Source organism: Saccostrea cucullata, unplaced genomic scaffold (genome assembly GCF_032062105.1).
Source record: "Saccostrea cucullata isolate Sc308-1 unplaced genomic scaffold, CSIRO_AGI_Scuc_v1 ctg6513, whole genome shotgun sequence".
Classification (NCBI taxonomy): domain Eukaryota; kingdom Metazoa; phylum Mollusca; class Bivalvia; order Ostreida; family Ostreidae; genus Saccostrea; species Saccostrea cuccullata.
The window spans coordinates 6,196-25,351 of NW_026928326.1; the positions used below are offsets into that span (position 1 = coordinate 6,196).

Consider the following 19,156-nt stretch of genomic DNA (forward strand, 5'->3'; position numbering starts at 1 on the left):
TATGTAATTTCTTTCCCGTAAATTGTCTCCAAAATTATACATTTATCGATAAATGTTTAAGGAAAAATTGTTCGTTGTAAGTTAGGATGTCCTAACTTAAGAAGTTCCTAAGTCACCGTCGAGATACATCTTATGATATGTCCTAAGTTGATCTTAGGATGTTCCTAAGTTTCTTCCTAAGTCATATCTTAGGAATAGTCTTAGGACAAATCTTAGGAAAGTTTCATGAACATGCCTGCAGGTTTTCAACCTAGTGACTCTACTATAAATAAATCTGTGGAAAAAAAATTTGTCAAATCGAGAGAAAGGCTTGGACATAAGATTTGTTTTTTAGGGACAGAATTAAAACGTGTAAATACATGCAATTTTTGCATTTCGGGTTGTTGCATTTTTATTGGTATAAATTTACTACCTCCTAATTTGAGAATTTCTCTTTTGTGAACATTTTTTTAAAGATTAGGCACTTGTCGTTACATGAATATGTACTGAAAACATTCTTTCAGGAAGGAGTCAGTATGTATACATGTTAGGCATTCCAGGGATATCAAATGATGATGTGTGGTTCAGTTTTAAAAAGATGTTTAAATTTTTAAGTTCTTTTGGTGGTATTTAAAAGAATATGCTGATGATCAATATTTTTTAAATTTTTGTATGATCTTTAGATGAAAATACATCGTGAATGCCTTGAACATAAATTACCATTACAGGGACGGGCTTTTTAACGCCGCATGACCTAAAATTCAATGAACTATCATTGAAAAATGGAAATATCTACACGTAAATTCCTGTCTTCTATTTTCGATATTCAGTGAAGCAAATATATATTTTAGAATATCATTCCTTGTATGAAAAGAGTGTTTTGTAGAGGAACTTCATCACCATCAATATTTCCGATTCACTTTGAGATGCCATCTTCGAAGACCAAATATATGGTACGATTTTCTAAAATATATTATTTTACTTTTATCTAAAGTGTCGGTATTTTTCATCGTGAAAATGATATTAATTTTGATGTTGAAGTGATTTTTGAAGAACAAAAAACTATAACATAGAGATAAAGGAACGAATAATAAAAAAAACTTCAGTTGTGTGGTTCACATTTGTTATTGGTTTAAGACTTCGTTGTGAATTGAATATGCATGTATGTAAACATAGCTAGATAAAAAATAAATATTTTCAGATATTAATTAGTCAATCATGAACATTCAACTTTTTACTCTGTTTATCGTCGTGGGCGTTTCTCGATGTCAAAGAATCGCCATGCTTCAGGGAGATGTACATCTTGGAGGGTTGTTCCAAATATTTAGTGATGGGGACTGTAAGAATGATATACAAACAATGTCTGTTCGAAACTTTGAGGCTGTGAAATGGACACTTAACAAACTAAATCAGAATCAATATATTCCAGGAATAAAACTTGGTAAGTACATGTCATGAAATATGTGGAGTTATTAAATGATCAAGAATTTTGGTGCTCTCTGATTGGTCTAGACGTCTTTTCCTGAGATGTACCTCAGAGTGAGTTCACCTCATAAGACGTTCTTGGGGGTTTATTCAGATTTTCCCTCTTGACCAAACATAGATTTGCTTAAAGTTTTTTTTTTCGACCAATCAGATTTCGTATTTCAAAGCATGTGTCGGTGTGAATGTAAACATGTCAGACGCCAGAACCAAGGAGATTAAACGCTTTTGAAAGTGAATGGTTGAGTTTTGATTGTTTAATAATATTGTTTTCCATTTTTAACTACAAGCTGTTAAGCTGTTGAAGTATAACAACATGTGAAAAGTGTTGTTACACTTTGCATTTTATTATGAGTGTTTATATTTGATGGAGACAAGAACGAAAGTGTCAAAAGTGTTGTAAAATTCCTGATCATTTAATAAAACGGTTATTGACTTTTGAATTCGGTCTACTCGTGACTATACGGACCTGCTCATGTATTGGTTAACCTCGGCTTTGGCCTCGGTCCGGTCAACCAATACCTGACCAGGTCCGTATAGTCACGAATAGATATTATCAAAAGTCAATAATTGTATAATATGGAATAGTTTCGAGCTCAATAGCCCATTAAATATCACAAAATAGGAGCGGAGCAAATACAGACCTCCAAAACATCAAAGGTGGGATCATTGGAGGGATCCATTGCCGACCTGTTTAAAGAGCTAAATGCCTTTGAGTCATCATAATCAAGAGAAAAATAAATCTGATTCAAAAGATTCCAAGCTCTTTGTACCACAGTAGATTATTAATTAACAATCAGGAATGAAATTGAGAATAATGATAATAATAGAATAACACTATTTGTTTTTTTCTTCATAGGGATAGAAGTGTTTCCAACATGCAATGTTCGGGGAAGAGCTGTAGAATACGCAAGTAGACTAATCAACAGAAGGTTTACGGAACAAAAAGATAAAAGTTTGGCTCCTATCATAGGTAAACATTAAGAAACATTCGATTAAACAGGAAATCCTGAGTATATATACACATACACATTTTTTTTAATCTTTGAATCAATTTTTATCAAAAACATACTAGTACCTTAATTGTGCATAGTTATCCTGTAGCGTATCTTCTTTCAAAGTTTTTTTAATACCCCTTAGTTTGAGTGGCTTGTTTTGTCTGTATGAAATTTGACGATTGTTTGTGATTTTTTCACTCATATTTGAGACGCTACCACTATAAAATGCATACTGCGCTGAATGTCATTGAGCAATGAGCGATCTTTTACAAGGCAGTCCTACTGCAACACAAGACCTCGGTTAATACATCCTCATCCGAAGGACAGGTCTCTCCGTCCCGCATAGGGATTCTAACCTGCGACGACTAGGTATACTTCTTTATACGTGCCCCGGAACAAAGGCTCGAATCATTGCGCCACGCGGGCGACACTGTCTTTCTAGTGCATTTTGTCCAGGGTTCATCCTTGACATGAAAACAACTTTACGTATATTTTCTAGCTCAAATTTTAAAATAAAATATATACTTTTAAACGTTGTGCCACTGTAATTCTTTTTATTTTTCAAACTTTACAAAGTTTTTTTTTAAGTTTTCATTTTATATGTTGTTTTCAAGAAATGTGTAGGTATGGAGAATGTCTTATAAATACATGTAGGCATTCACTACATGAATTTTTTTTTTTTTTTTGATATATTTTAAAATCTTTTTTATCGAATATTTTTTTAAAGTTCTTTCCATTTTTGTCCAAAGCCTCAAATGTGACGCACTTCAGAATGAGCCCTTCTTTTGGTGTTTCATATGTCGTCTTCATATGAATGAAAAATTCTCCAAAGGGACGAACAACATACAATGTGCGAACAAACAATATCCCTGGTTACCGGCGAGTGTATTTATTTAATAGTGATAGTTTAAGTTGCTTTTGATGATTGTGCTAAGCTATATGATTATTTCAGTGTATTACTGCTAAAACAATCACATATGAAGTGTTAACAGTTAGGTGTTAACAAATAATTGCACATCAATATGACAAACCCTCTTTGTTTGTATACTTATAAAGGAATAATCGGTCCAGAGTACAGTGGAGAAGCTGTAGACACTTCGTTATATATCAGCTCACTGGAAAAGAATTACAAAGTCCCACAATCACTCTTCTCAGCAACTGCATCAGCTCTAAAAGACGGCAATAAATATCAAAATATACTTAGACTGGTCCCTGATGACTCCAAACAAATATCGGTAAAACTGATTATTTATTGAATTTAAAGTCAAGAAAGAAAACAGATACATGGAATTGCTATGAATATATTTCATATACTAATAAATATTTTTCTACCAATTGATTAAGAGCATTTTAACAATGCAAAACATATTTCAGAGAACAGGTGATTTTGTAAGGAAAGAACTTGACATTTTCTTTAACAAAAGTGTATTAAAGGATATATTGAAATATTTATGAATTAGAAACCACAAATTCTTAAGTTTTAATAAAGATTTCTATTAGTTATACCAATTCGAATGATTCTGAATAAATCTATTATAACATTACATGTAAATGCTATTTTTGCTAAATCGTAAAAACAAATAAATATTACAAGAAATCAAACTTTTTTAACAAATTAAAATGTGAATCAAATTAACTAAAAAGATTTTCATATTTGTAATTATAACGAAATTAATCTCTTTTAAAGAAATTCGAAAAATATAGTGACCTTGTAAACTTGAATAGTGCATTCTCCCGTATTTTCTTGAAAAGTCGCAGAAGTCATCAATTTTCAGTCGAATTTTCTTTCAAATACATGTAATATAACAGGCATCTCCCAGAAAGATTTTAAGAAATATGATTTTTCAAAGAATTTTACTCAACATATCTGAAAATTCAAGTGGTTGGGGGCTGTGGACACTTTTTTTTTTAAGAAAATAACCTTTGAAATGGGACATTTTGAGGCTTTTTCTATTTGAAATAGAGAATTGCTTGAACATTATGACGTCATATTTTCGGAATCGTACTTCTCCATGCCATATTCTTTCCTGATTTATCATATTCATATCCTGTAGATTTCTTATTTTTCGCCAAAACTTATAATCGCGAAAGGGTTTTCCAACGTCAAATCGCAAGAATAATAATTCGTGAATGGACGGTTGATCAAGAGATTTTACATATAGATTTCATCACCCTAAAATAAAAGCGTTAAATTTTATTTCGCAAGTGGTGCTTTTTGCGAAATTACACGACAATCAATTTACTTGTGTATTTATGAATCTACAACACTCAACTAATATTTTAAAAAAAATTGAAAACAAATTTTAGATCACAATAAAGCTAAAACTGTACCTTCTACTTAAAAAATGTTTTGATAGGTTCTATATGTGCTTCCTTAAGATACATTTACAAAATGTATGTTTAAAAACTATCGCTAAAAAATGAAATATTTTTTTCATGGAAATATGTAAATTCCGTCATCTGATTGATCATTAGGATAAACACCTTATTTTTTCTGTGTATTTTTAACAACTTTGTGTTATTGTTTTTTATTTCATCATCCAGATCTGTAAAAACTATTTTTTTATTGTATCGAAATTCTAGGTCATCATATCTCTGTTGCAAAAACTGGAATGGAACTACATTGGTGTCTTTTACGAAAACAATACCTATGGAGTAGGCAACTATGATGAATTTAGGATACAGACTAATTCAAGAAAGATATGCATTGCATACTCTTCAGCAGTATCTATGGAAAATGGTCTTGTAAATTCCCAAGAACTACAAAAAAGTGTCGAGTCCGTGATTTTTCATACTGAGAGTAGAGTAACAGGAGTAGTAGTATTTGCGTCTACCAAAACACCCACAGTGTTTCTCAATGTTGCCAACAAGCTCAGAGATCAGTACAATTTTCGACTTGGAATGATCTTTTCTGAGGGGGCCTCTAATATAGATAAAGTGACTTTAAACCAGTATCGTGTAGCAAAGGGTTCTTTTTTCACTAGTCCTCCGTGGTTGTCCTTTGAGAGTTTTCAGTTACACTGGACAAATGTTATGACAAACAAAACAGTTTTTAATCAGGAAGTATCATCTAATCCGTGGTTAGGGAAGGTTGTCGAGAAGTTCATATCCTGTGATATTCAGAATCCTACCTGCTTGATGCCAACGTTTGCTGACATAGACTCTGTCACTGGTGATAATGTGTTTGAGGGTTATGCAATTTTGTCCACTATCATGCAAGCCAAACTTCTCAAAGACCTCCAAAGAGAGGAATGTGGAGAAACAGGGTTTGTGCAGCAATCTTAATAGTACTTTGTGGTTCAATACTTACAAACTTGTAGAAAGAGGCAAAAATACAAATATAAGTCTCAAGGAAGAAATGCCTGATGGTTTACAACAAAACCTAGGAAGAACTGAAGCTAACATATCAGGAAATTTGGATGAATATGAAGTTTACCATTTCCGAAATTGCATTCTGAAAGGTCAAGAAATGTGTTTAGAAAAGGTAACTAGAACGAATGTATCTATAATAAAAAGCACCTCTCTTTCATTTCTTTTTAAATAGGGCATTTGCTCGTGTATTGATGAACAAGCATAGATTCTAAATATTTGTTTGTTTGTATGTTGCTTTATGTCCCTATTGAGAATTTTTCTCTCTTATGGAGACGCCACCACTTGCCGGTCGAGGGACGAACAACATACAATGTGCGAACAAACAATATCCCTGGTTACCTGCGAGTGTATTTATTTAATAGTGATAGTTTAAGTAGCTTTTGATGATTGTGCTAAGCTATATGATTATTTCAGTGTATTACTGCTAAAACAATCACATATGAAGTGTTAACAGTTATTTAATTAGGTGTTAACAAATAATTGCACATCAGTATGACAAACCCTCTTTGTTTGTATACTTATAAAGGAATAATCGGTCCAGAGTACAGTGGAGGAGCTGTAGACACTTCGTTATATATCAGCTCACTGGAAAAGAATTACAAAGTCCCACAATCACTCTTCTCAGCAACTGCATCAGCTCTAAAAGACGGCAATAAATATCAAAATATACTTAGACTGGTCCCTGATGACTCCAAACAAATATCGGTAAAACTGATTATTTATTGAATTTAAAGTCAAGAAAGAAAACAGATACATGGAATTGCTATGAATATATTTCATATACTAATAAATATTTTTCTACCAATTGATTAAGAGCATTTTAACAATGCAAAACATATTTCAGAGAACAGGTGATTTTGTAAGGAAAGAACTTGACATTTTCTTTAACAAAAGTGTATTAAAGGATATATTGAAATATTTATGAATTAGAAACCACAAATTCTTAAGTTTTAATAAAGATTTCTATTAGTTATACCAATTCGAATGATTCTGAATAAATCTATTTTAACATTACATGTAAATGCTATTTTTGCTAAATCGTAAAAACAAATAAATATTACAAGAAATTAAACTTTTTTAACGAATTAAAATGTGAATCAAATTAACTGAAAAGATTTTCATATTTGTAATTATAACGAAATTAATCTCTTTTAAAGAAATTCGAAAAATATAGTGACCTCGTAAACTTCAATAGTGCATTCTCCCGTATTTTCTTGAAAAGTCGCAGAAGTCATCAATTTTCAGTCGAATTTTCTTTCAAATACATGTAATATAACAGGCATCTCCCAGAAAGATTTTAAGAAATATGATTTTTCAAAGAATTTAACTCAACATATCTGAAAATTCAAGTGGTTGGGGGCTGTGGACACTTTTTTTTTAAAGAAAATAACCTTTGAAATGGGACATTTTGAGGCTTTTTTCTATTTGAAAAAGAGAATTGCTTGAACATTATGACGTCATATTTTCGGAATCGTACTTCTCCATGCCATATTCTTTCCTGATTTATCATATTCATATCCTGAAGATTTCTTATTTTTCGCCAAAACTTATAATCGCAAAAGGGTTTTCCAACGTCAAATCGCAAGAATAATAATTCGTGAATGGACGGTTGATCAAGAGATTTTACATAGATTTCATCACCCTAAAATAAAAGCGTTAAATTTTATTTAGCAAGTGGTGCTTTTTGCGAAATTACACGACAATCAATTTACTTGTGTATTTATGAATCTACAAAACTCAACTAATATTTAAAAAAAAATTGAAAACAAATTTTAGATCACAATAAAGCTAAAACTGTACCTTCTACTTAAAAAATGTTTTGATAGGTTCTATATGTGCTTCCTTAAAATACATTTACAAAATGTATGTTTAAAAACTATCGCTAAAAAATGAAATATTTTTTTCATGGAAATATGTAAATTCCGTCATCTGATTGATCATTAGGATAAACACCTTATTTTTTCTGTGTATTTTTAACAACTTTGTGTTATTGTTTTTTATTTCATCATCCAGATCTGTAAAAACTATTTTTTTATTGTATCGAAATTCTAGGTCATCATATCTCTGTTGCAAAAACTGGAATGGAACTACATTGGTGTCTTTTACGAAAACAATACCTATGGAGTAGGCAACTATGATGAATTTAGGATACAGACTAATTCAAGAAAGATATGCATTGCATACTCTTCAGCAGTATCTATGGAAAATGGTCTTGTAAATTCCCAAGAACTACAAAAAAGTGTCGAGTCCGTGATTTTTCATACTGAGAGTAGAGTAACAGAAAGTAGTAGTATTTGCGTCTACCAAAACACCCACAGTGTTTCTCAATGTTGCCAACAAGCTCAGAGATCAGTACAATTTTCGACTTGGAATGATCTTTTCTGAGGGGGCCTCTAATATAGATAAAGTGACTTTAAACCAGTATCGTGTAGCAAAGGGTTCTTTTTTCACTAGTCCTCCGTGGTTGTCCTTTGAGAGTTTTCAGTTACACTGGACAAATGTTATGACAAACAAAACAGTTTTTAATCAGGAAGTATCATCTAATCCGTGGTTAGGGAAGGTTGTCGAGAAGTTCATATCCTGTAATATTCAGAATCCTACTTGCTTGATGCCAACGTTTGCTGACATAGACTCTGTCACTGGTGATAATGTGTTTGAGGGTTATGCAATTTTGTCCACTATCATGCAAGCCAAACTTCTCAAAGACCTCCAAAGAGAGGAATGTGGAGAAACAGAGGGTTTGTGCAGCAATCTTAATAGTACTTTGTGGTTCAATACTTACAAACTTGTAGAAAGAGGCAAAAATACAAATATAAGTCTCAAGGAAGAAATGCCTGATGGTTTACGACAAAACCTAGGAATAACTTTCAATGGAAGAACTGAAGCTAACATATCAGGAAATTTGGATGAATATGAAGTTTACCATTTCCGAAATTGCATTCTGAAAGGTCAAGAAATGTGTTTAGAAAAGGTAACTAGAACGAATGTATCTATAATAAAAAGCACCTCTCTTTCATTTCTTTTTAAATAGGGCATTTGCTCGTGTATTGATGAACAAGCATAGATTCTAAATATTTGTTTGTTTGTATGTTGCTTTAATTTATGTCCCTATTGAGAATTTTTCTCTCTTATGGAGACGCCACCACTTGCCGGTGGAGAGATGCAAATTTTGTCCTTTACTTGGCACTTACGACCGTTGAGCAGTGAGGGATCTTTTTTGTGCCAGCATCTACTGCGACACGGAACTTCGCTTTATACTTCCTCATCCAAAAGACCAGTATCCACGTGCACATTATGGTTAAAAATGTCAAGCGCCTGTGATTCTCACGTCTCACAGAGAGATTCGAATCCGCGACGTAAGGATCAACTCCTTACTGCGCGACTTTATAGCAGACGCTCTAATCACTGCACAGCGCCACTCGGCCGACTGATACTACCTTCGTAATGGTAAACAGGTTCGAAATATAATTTTTGGTATAGCGACGTCTTAACATGAAAATGATTGAAGCCAAAATGAACATATAAATATTCTAAATATTTAATGCCTTTATTCAGACAGGAAGATAAAACAATTTACTTTTTGTTCATAGGTTGGATGGTACAACAATTCAACGTTAGATTTAAAAACAGACCTATTGAGTGATTACACAAAGGATGAGATTGGCTTAATTTGGCCGCGGATATTATAAAGGCTCAGTGTGATAATCAAAAGAAATGTGAATCTTGCCGAAATAGTAACTTGGCAAATGACGTTATTTTTCGAAAAGGTGATTTGTATGTTGCTGCAGTGGTTCCTGTATATAACAAAGACATATACAACCCTATGGAGTGTGGTGATATTCGTACATAGAATGGGTGGGAGGTTGTGGAAGGCATTCGGTTTGCAGTAGATACGGTGAATGAAAAGCTTGGCAGTTTTGCTAATATATTTGGAGGGAAGAATATCGGTTACGTAATTTTTAACAGCTGTAATCAGCCATTGCTGATTCAATCAAAACTCCTCAACTTCTTCAGGGAAGGTCTACATTTATCAGATGGTTCTGTAATTTCTAATATTTCAAATAATACCCTGGGATTTGTTGCTGCATATGGCAGCAGCAGCAGTATAGCGGCAGCTAATGTACTTCAAGAATTTAATTTACCTCAGATCAGTTACGCCTGATTTGATTTGAACATATTTTATTGTAATTTCTAATTACAAAGGGATTGGGCACAAGTACTGAATACTTATAACGCCCTCTCCCTATACATATAAATTACACATTGATATAGTCACAGTTAAGCATGCTATATAAAGTATTCAGAATTTGCAAAAGTAAACAGATTGATGCATTTTGCATATATGTATAAATATATAAAGTTGAACAGATTCATATATTAATATTGGTACAGTAATTAGCAAGGAAATCGACCAGAATGCTTAATAAATGTTTGAACAAAAGAAAAGAGACGTTCATTCTCTGCAGCACTCAGTGATTCAACCCCCCATAATAGGACATGTGTATCTAGTATGTGGATTTTGTCAAATTGTAAGAATTTATTTAAAAATTCATTTCTAGCGTTCGCATACTTTGGACATACGAAAAAATAATGATATGTGTCCTCAACTTTACCGCACGTGCACAAGGGACTTGATATTAAATTGCATCTAAAAAGGTCTTTATTTAATACACAATTATGTCGTAGTCTGGTTTGAAGAACATTAAGTCTTCTGTTACCGTAATCAAAGTAAGAAGGTGGGGCAGATCTAGATTTTTTAGTACTAATTTTAGATTTGAAGTTGGACATTGACTGTAAATTTCGAGTTTCAAGTGGAATGGAGTTCCATTCATTAACTACAGTAGGAATAAACGTAGACTTATAAGTTTGTAATCGACACTTTGGAATATCATAATTTTGAGAATTTCTTGTCGAGTAGATAGATGTGTTACAGCGCATATTTGGAAGGATGTCCATTAAGTATTCTGGCACTAAATTATTATGAAGTTTGAACATTGTTTTTAATCTAGCTTCTTGTCTTCTACAACTAAGCGGTTCCCATCCCGTTTCAAAATAAAGTGAATCTTTGGAAGCTATAGTTGTTAACCCTGTTACAATTCTAGCTGCATAAAGTTGAAGTTTTTCTAACTTATCACTATCATGGATAGAGCTTTTCATAATCTGGTTTGCTATACATTTGGACCTGTGTAGGTAATAATTATACAATTGTAACAGGTACGAAAATACTTTTCTAAAATCAAATATACAAAATAATATTGATTTAACTATGCATCTAGTTTTTGAATAATAGATTCCTATTGCGGCACGATATTGTGACACTGTGTTACCTGCCATTGGCTAAAAATTCTGAACAAAAGATGAACGTTGAATATCGGAGCCGCAAATAATGACAAATATCAAAATCTTCTGAATGCATGTAGGATAAACTGTGACCACTATGTAAGAAGTAAAAATGATAAGAAAACAAAAACAACAAACGAAAGTGTATATACAAAAATAAAGGAAACAAGTTGGTAATGAAAACTGTTAACAAGGAGTACAAAAGTGACAGGTGTGTGTCACGGAAAAAAACAAAATGCATATGGGCATAGCTGCTAAATAAAAACAGCGTGAAAACTATATACACGACTCTGCAAAAAACAGCGGTCATAATCTAATGAGTGACGAAAGGAGAGATAAGGATTTATTTATTGAGTGTAATTTATGATTTAATATTTATAGTGAGTCTGTAATGAAATCAATTATTTTGAACATGTACTAACAGATACACAGTGAATTCACTAATACTCAGTCTGGTTGTCGGGTGGTACAGCTTCTGAGTCTGTAATAAAATCAATTATTTTGAACATGTACTAACAGATACACAGTGAATTCACTAATACTCAGTCTGGTTGTCGGGTGGTACAGCTTCTGGGTCGGATGATTCCCACTGCGGTGGGGCAAGATCGTGCACATCCTTGATAGATCGGATAATGTGTTTTTGACCTTTTTCATACAGCCTCGTGAAGATTCTGCCATCACTGGTCCAGAAGGAGTGAACTCTTTCAGCTCTCTTAGCACTAGCGAGTTCCTTAACTATACCCTGTCGATATTTGGTCAGGTCTTCTGTGATGAAGATTCCGGATTTCTTAAGATTTCGTTTGGCCGTAAATATTTTGTTTTTAACCTTCCAGTTCTTGAAACGGCAGATAATTTGGATGTTGCCATCTTTATTTGGTTTCCCTATTGGATGAGATCTGAAAATGTCATCATCTTTGAGTTCGATCTTGAGATATTGTTTGCAGATATCGATGACGGTATTATCCGTGTCCGAACCTTCTCCTGGTACAGGACAGTTATGAAATCTCAATGAATTTCTCCTACCATATTGTTCCAGATCATCAACCGTGTCTTCTAGGTTCCATATTTGACACTGCAATTCAGAATTGTGTTTCTCATAACCTTTAATTCTTGATGATAGATCTTCAATCTCTTTATTTTGTTTGGATATTGTTTCTGCCTGTTTTTTGATTATGTCTGTTAAGGAACTGAAGACTTCCTGGACAGCATGTTCGATAGATGGTTTAATTGCCTCAGCAATTACTGGCACTAGCTGAGTCATAAAACTCTGGCTTTTCATGGAGCTTAATATCAGCTCAGGGAGACTAAATGTTTGACCCTTGGTTTGAATGAATGGTGGTTGTCCTTCATTAGAATTGATCTGCTCACCTTGCAACGAACCCGACATAGATGCACCATTTGTAATATTTTGAGTGGACTGAGTAGAATGGTCGTCTACAGAAGTGTTAAAGCTTGACCCATCCATTTTTTCGTCCATTTTTTCAAGATCAGTATTTAAATCAGATTGATCACAGAGATCCTTTAGGTCAGGTAAAGACGACGACCTAAATCTTCTTCGAGATGTTTTCCTTAAACTTTCTGTAGGACTGTTACTTGTATGTTTACGTTTTTTACCCACAACTTTAGTTTTCACTGATTTGGATTGATTTGTTGACATGAGTAGTTCTCATATAGTTCTCATATACATCTGACGACACAAAGGATTTATAAAAAACACAGAAACCACACTAAATAGTCAACTTTTTGGCTTAAAGAGGGTTCTAAATCATAGTTTTATATAAATGTGGCCTGGTTATAAATTTACACTCACATAATCACACAGAAATGCAACTTCATTCCTTTTCGACTCTCCCGACTCGTAACTACCCTCTTGTCACTAGCGCCATCTTGTTTTCAAATTCCAAATTACGCCTCTACTGCTGCTGTTCTAAGTGACAAATCCACCTATAAATATTTCATGCAAACGTGTACTCCGGACGACAAACAAGCTATGGCGATGGTTAACATAGTGAAATCACTCAATTCTTCGTACATACAGATTATCTACAGTGAAGGAACCTATGGTGAAGGAGGAAGGAATGCTATTGTACGCGCAGCTAAAGACATGAAAATATGCATTGCGAATGAAATCAAAGTGAAAGAAAATCAATACAAAAAGATTCGTTACGATCTTGAAAACACTCCGTATGCTACAGTTGTCCTCCTGTTTTTAAGAAGTCATGTTGTACAGGAAGTTATGGCCGAGCTACACGAAACGATAAATCCTTGGCCATATCTTTTTATAGGTTCTGAGGCGTTTGGAACTCGACAAAGCATAATAGCTGGTAAGCATAAACTAGAAGAAACCATTTCATTGTCACTCCAAATGACACCTGTGACTGGGACATCTATGTTTGAGAAATATCTTCGCGATAGACTTGCTGATAACGATGATATTAACCCTTGGACAAAAGAGTACTTTGAACAAAGAAATGGTTGTTTCCTGTCTGGCAGCTTTAATAAACTCTCTGCTTCTCAGTGTATGGATATTGAGGAAGAATTTAACAACAAAGACTATCAACCAGAACTATGGACCGCCTTTGCTATCAATGCCATGTTTTCTCTTCTGCAAGGAACAAACAAATCTTTTGCTGATCTCTGTGGCAGCCAGTCCTCTACTTTATGTCAAAGGTATCGAGATTCTCCACAACAGGTCTACGACATAATAAAGAATGAAAAACTGGTGATTGATGATAGTGGGATTCCATCCAAAGTTTTTAATGAGAATGGTGATGGTAATATAGGATATGAAATATATCAAGTCCAGAGGAAGGCCTCAGATGCCAGTCAACTGATATTTGTTGAAGTACGTTTTCTATTTCAAGCAGCTATTATAATATGTTATACTTTCATGTGAATAAGTTGAATCTGATTTGTCGAGAAACATTTGTTTAAAAACACTATTACCCGCAGAATAATGAAGCCACGCCCTCCAGCGTAGCAACAGTCAACATTGTTTGACGACGGGTGATATTCCCAAAAATAGCGACTGCGTAGAATTCATGCGCGCACGGTTCACTGTTACATGTATTTGTATAAAACATTCAGTATAAAATGATAAATATTGCATGTAGTTGAGTGTAACATTGAAAATTTTCACCCCTCGAAAACCATTGTCAACCTCGGCTGCGCCTCGGTTAACAATGGTTTTCTTGGGGTGAAAATTTTCAATGTTACACTCAACTACATGCAATATTTATATACTGCTTCACATTTGGATGTTTTACCGATTATAGATGATAAATGCTAATTAACAACTAAATTGTATGACAAAAGAGATTACCAGCTTTTCCAACGCCTACCTTCCATATTAATGTACTGGTAGTAATGTCCCGCGATCAAATGCATATGGGATTATGACCTCAAACTTATTTGATTCTCAAGATTATGCTCTTGTTTTAAACAACAACAACCTCGTTTAAAGTTAACATTTCGAACATTCTACGGTCATTAAAACGATCTTATGAGAAATTTAAACCTAAATTTGTGTCGTATTTTGGCTGACTTCTCATATTTGTTGTTAGATGTTGGTTTTTATACTAAGTTTTCCTACGGAATGTTCCAACTATTTGATCAATAAAAAGGACTAATGGCGGGTGTCACTGTGACTGTTCTAAGTGGGGATGCTCATTCCTCCGCGACAACTGATTCCTTCTCTGTTTTTTTACGGGTCTTTGTTGATGTTCTGTTTACAGATTAGTATTTTTTGAAGGTTTTATGAGATCGAGCACTGTTTTTAGCTCACCTGAGCCGAAGGCTCAAGTGAGCATTTCTGATCACATTTTGTCCGTCGTCCGTCCGTCCGTCCGTCTGTCTGTCAGTCCGTCTGTCTGTCCGTCTGTAAATTTTTCACATTTTCGACTTCTTCTCAAGAACCACTGGGCCAATTTTGACCAAATTTGGTACAAGGCATCCTTGGGTGAAGGGAAATTTTTAAAATTGTTAAAATGAAGGGACATATCCCCTCGCAAGCGGAGATAATCAAGAAAAGAGAAAAATAGGGTTGGGTCATTAAAAAATCTTCTTCTCAAGAACCACTGGGCCAGAAAAGCTGAAACTTATGTGGAAGCATCCTGGGGTAGTGTAGATTCTAAATTGTTCAAATCATGACCCCCGGGGGAAGGGCGGGGCCACAATGGGGAATCAAAGTTTTATATAGAAATATATAGGAAAAATCTTTGAAAATCTTCTCAAGAACCACTGGGCCAGAAAAGCTGAAACTTATGTGGAAGCATCCTGGTATAGAGTAGATTCTAAATTGTTCACATCATGACCCCCGGGAGAAGGGCGGGGCCACAATGGGGAATCCAAGTTTTACATAGAAATATATAGGATCTCTCTTTGAAAATCTTCTTCTCAAGAACCACTAGGCCAGAAAAGCTGAAACTTATGTGGAAGCATCCTGGTGTAGTGTAGAGTCTAAATTGTTCAAATCATGACCCCCGGGGGAAGGGCGGGGCCACAATGGGGTATCAAAGTTTTACATAGAAATATATAGGAAAAATCTTTGAAAATCTTCTTCTCAAGAACCACTGGGCCAGAAAAAAGTGAAGCTTATGTGGAAGCATTCTGGGGTAGTGTAAATTCTAAATTGTAGGAATCATGACCCCCGGGGGAAGGGCGGAGCCATTATAGGGGAATCAAAGTTTTACATAGAAATATATAGGAAAAATCTTTGAAAATCTTCTTCTCAGGAACCACTGGGCCAAAAAAGCTGAAACATATGTGCCCATGGAAGGATCATGGGGTAGTGTAGATTTCAAAATGTCTAAATTATGATCAGTGGGGTAGGGTGGGGATGCATTATGTATAACAAGGGGGAAATCTGGTAAAGAACAGAATGGTCAAAGCTTCTCAGGTGAGCAATGTGGCCCATGGGCCTCTTGTTTATCTTTACCCCTTTTCATTCTACTAAATTAGATAGGCTGATATACCTTAGATGAGGATGGATATTCAGTATATGAAAGGATAATAAAAGATCCATTCAGGACGTTGCCATCAAAGTGCCCGAATCCCTCAGAGTGTCCAAAATGCATGAGACAAATCAACAACCAATCTTTCAGTCCTTCTTCAAAGAGGTATCCTAAATCAACTTCAAATCGACATTATGTTATCATGATGGAAAAAAGAGTGTTTATCATTGTATTACAAGCTCATTTACGCATCCTTTCTAATGTAAAATATTTATTCCATACTTTGACATTTAAGATATGTATAATTTTCTTTCAGCGAAGATAATTCCATTTTGCCAGTGGTTTTTGGTGTCCTCTTTGGGTTAGCTGTGTTAGCATTGGTAATAGTTAGCAGAATATTATGTAAAGCCCGTCGTGATTGCGGAAAATCTTCAGGTAAGGTCTTTAAAATTCAGAGGTAGGGAATCAAAAACGTTTTACTGGTGGAAAATTGGAGAACTATACTTAAACGCATCAAAACATGCATAATAGTACATGTACATAAACATAGAATTTTAAAGCTTTTTTTTAAACTTTCTTCTTCTTGTTCTTATACCGTTATTTCTTTTAAGCGATCGGAAAAATCTTATTGCATTAATATTTGTTTGATATCAATAAATTGAGATTTCTTTACATATTCATATCAGAAGATGACCCATACCTCGATCCAAGATTTTGACTTCTCTTGGGACAGACTCGAAAGATTCCGGATACTGTGCGAGTCCAAACATAGTGGGAAATCCTCAAAGTGCTGAAAATATATCAGATCTTCAGACACAAAGACAACAGTACATGAAAAATGCCACTTACCAAGGCGATTAATAGTTTGTACTTTGGTTCAACATGCTAGACTCAATTTCAGATAACTTTGGAAACAGGCAGCATAAAAAAGAATTTCTTTTTTTAGGAGAACATCAGAAAAAATATGACTTGCATTTATCTTAAACAGATATAAAGGCGCGGGAGGAGATTTGGGCAGTGTATAATTTCAGCATAATATTCGACACATTGGTTATTACGTTCAATAAGAATGTTATTTGGATTTTCAATCACAAGTACTACATGTATTAACTTGGAAATTTTCGCCCGGAGGATAATCTAAGTGAATAACATTCAATTTTCCTTTAAAACTGTACACGATTTGTAAAAGGATCGAAAGTTATCTTTGTGCTCCACATTTGTTTTGTCTAGATTGTCCCCCTCAGTCCCTATATGAGTCTTAACTTTTTAGCTCACCTGAGCCAAAGGCTCAAGTGAGCTTTTCTGATCACAATTTGTCCGTTGTCTGTCGTTGTCGTCGTTGTCGTTGTTGTCGGCGTTGACGTTGTCGTTGTTGTAAACTTTTCACATTTTCATCTTCTTCTCAAGAACTATTTCAACCAAACTTGCCACAAAGTATCCTTAGGTGAAGGGGATTCAAGTTTGTTCAAATGAAGGGCCACGCTCTCATTCAAGGGGAGATAATTGAGAATTAATGACAATTTGGTGGCATGTTTTAAAAATCTTCTTCTCAAGAACCACTGTGCCAGGAAAGATGATACTTATGAGGAAACATCCTCAGGTAGTGTAGATTCAAGTTTGTTCAAATCATGACCCCCAGGGGTAGGGCGGGGCCAAAATGGCCGACCAAAGTTTTACATAGAAATATATAGGAACATTCTTTAAAAATCTTCTTCTCAAGAATAGTAAAGCCATAATTGATCATATTTATATGGAAGCATCCTCAGGTAGTGTAGATTCAAGTTTGTTCAAATTATGGCCCCCCAGGGATAGGTCGGGGCCAAAATGGCCGACCAAAGTTTTACATAGAAATGTATAGGAAAATTCTTTAAAAATCTCCTCCTCAAGAATAGCAAAGACATAATTGATCATATTTATATGGAAGCATCCTCAGGTAGTGTAGATTGAAGTTTGTTCAAATCATGACCCCCAGGGGTAGGGCGGGGCCAAAATGGCCGACCAAAGTTTTACATAGAAATACATAGAAAAATTCTTTAAAAATCTTCTTCTCAAGAATAGCAAAGCCATGATTGGTCTTGGGACTGCTTTTGGATTTAAGCTTTTCAAGTATAAACCAATTCTGCTTTTTCCTAGCCACTGTGCTCAGGTGAGCGATGTGGCCCATGGGCCTCTTGTTTCATTGTTCAATGTTTATTTACAGCACGGACTTTCTCTGAACTGATGTTTCCTTTATTTTCATATACTACCAGTACTACTGCTACTTGTGCGAAACCAAATGACTTATTCATCATGTAGTGACTCACTATAATTTATCGTGCTATTATCGTTATAATTATAATATTCATAGTATCTTCTTTGCATTTCTTAAAAATAATTTTTTTCATAAAAATATGTACGCATTTAAATATGCACAATGATCATTTACTTACTTAATATGTTAATATTTTTATCACTTTTTTTATTGTAGTAATAAATTTGATATTTCTATTCTTGTGGCTTACATTTTTGTACACATATTCTTTTTTCTTAACATATCAAATTTCCTTTGTAATAAATTTGCTTCAAGATAAACAGTATAAATACATGTAACTGCTCCGTTGTTTTGCTGTTCTTGATATGAAAGCCTTCAGGAGATGCCTGACATTCACTCATAAACAAGGGTGAAGGAACTTGAAATTGTATAATTTGTCTTATCATTTTTACCATTATAAAGTTTAATCATGACGTTTTTTTACGCAGAGTTCCTTGTCGGAGGTTAAAGAAAAGAGGCATATTCTACGTATATACCGTTACATTTGCATTTGCAAATATTTTTCTAGATAAATCTATTGAAGAGAAAATATGTTCAATACTGTATGAACTTATTTGGTGGTCAGAGGTCATAGCGCGACTGAATCAAATGGCGAGATATTTTGCCACATCTTTTTGTCACGGGGCAACTGGTTTCGGGATACTTTTAAGATATTAGCGATGAAATAGATAAAATGATTGAAACGCAAGGATATTTTTTAATCAACAGATGTACAATAGGCC

General features: G+C 34.3%; 1 pseudogene; it reads left to right on the forward strand.

Moving 5' to 3' along the window:
• The first annotated feature begins 1,220 nt into the window (after positions 1-1,220).
• Positions 1,221-16,984, forward strand: LOC134277212 (uncharacterized; annotated as a pseudogene).
• Positions 16,985-19,156: the final 2,172 nt, after the last annotated feature.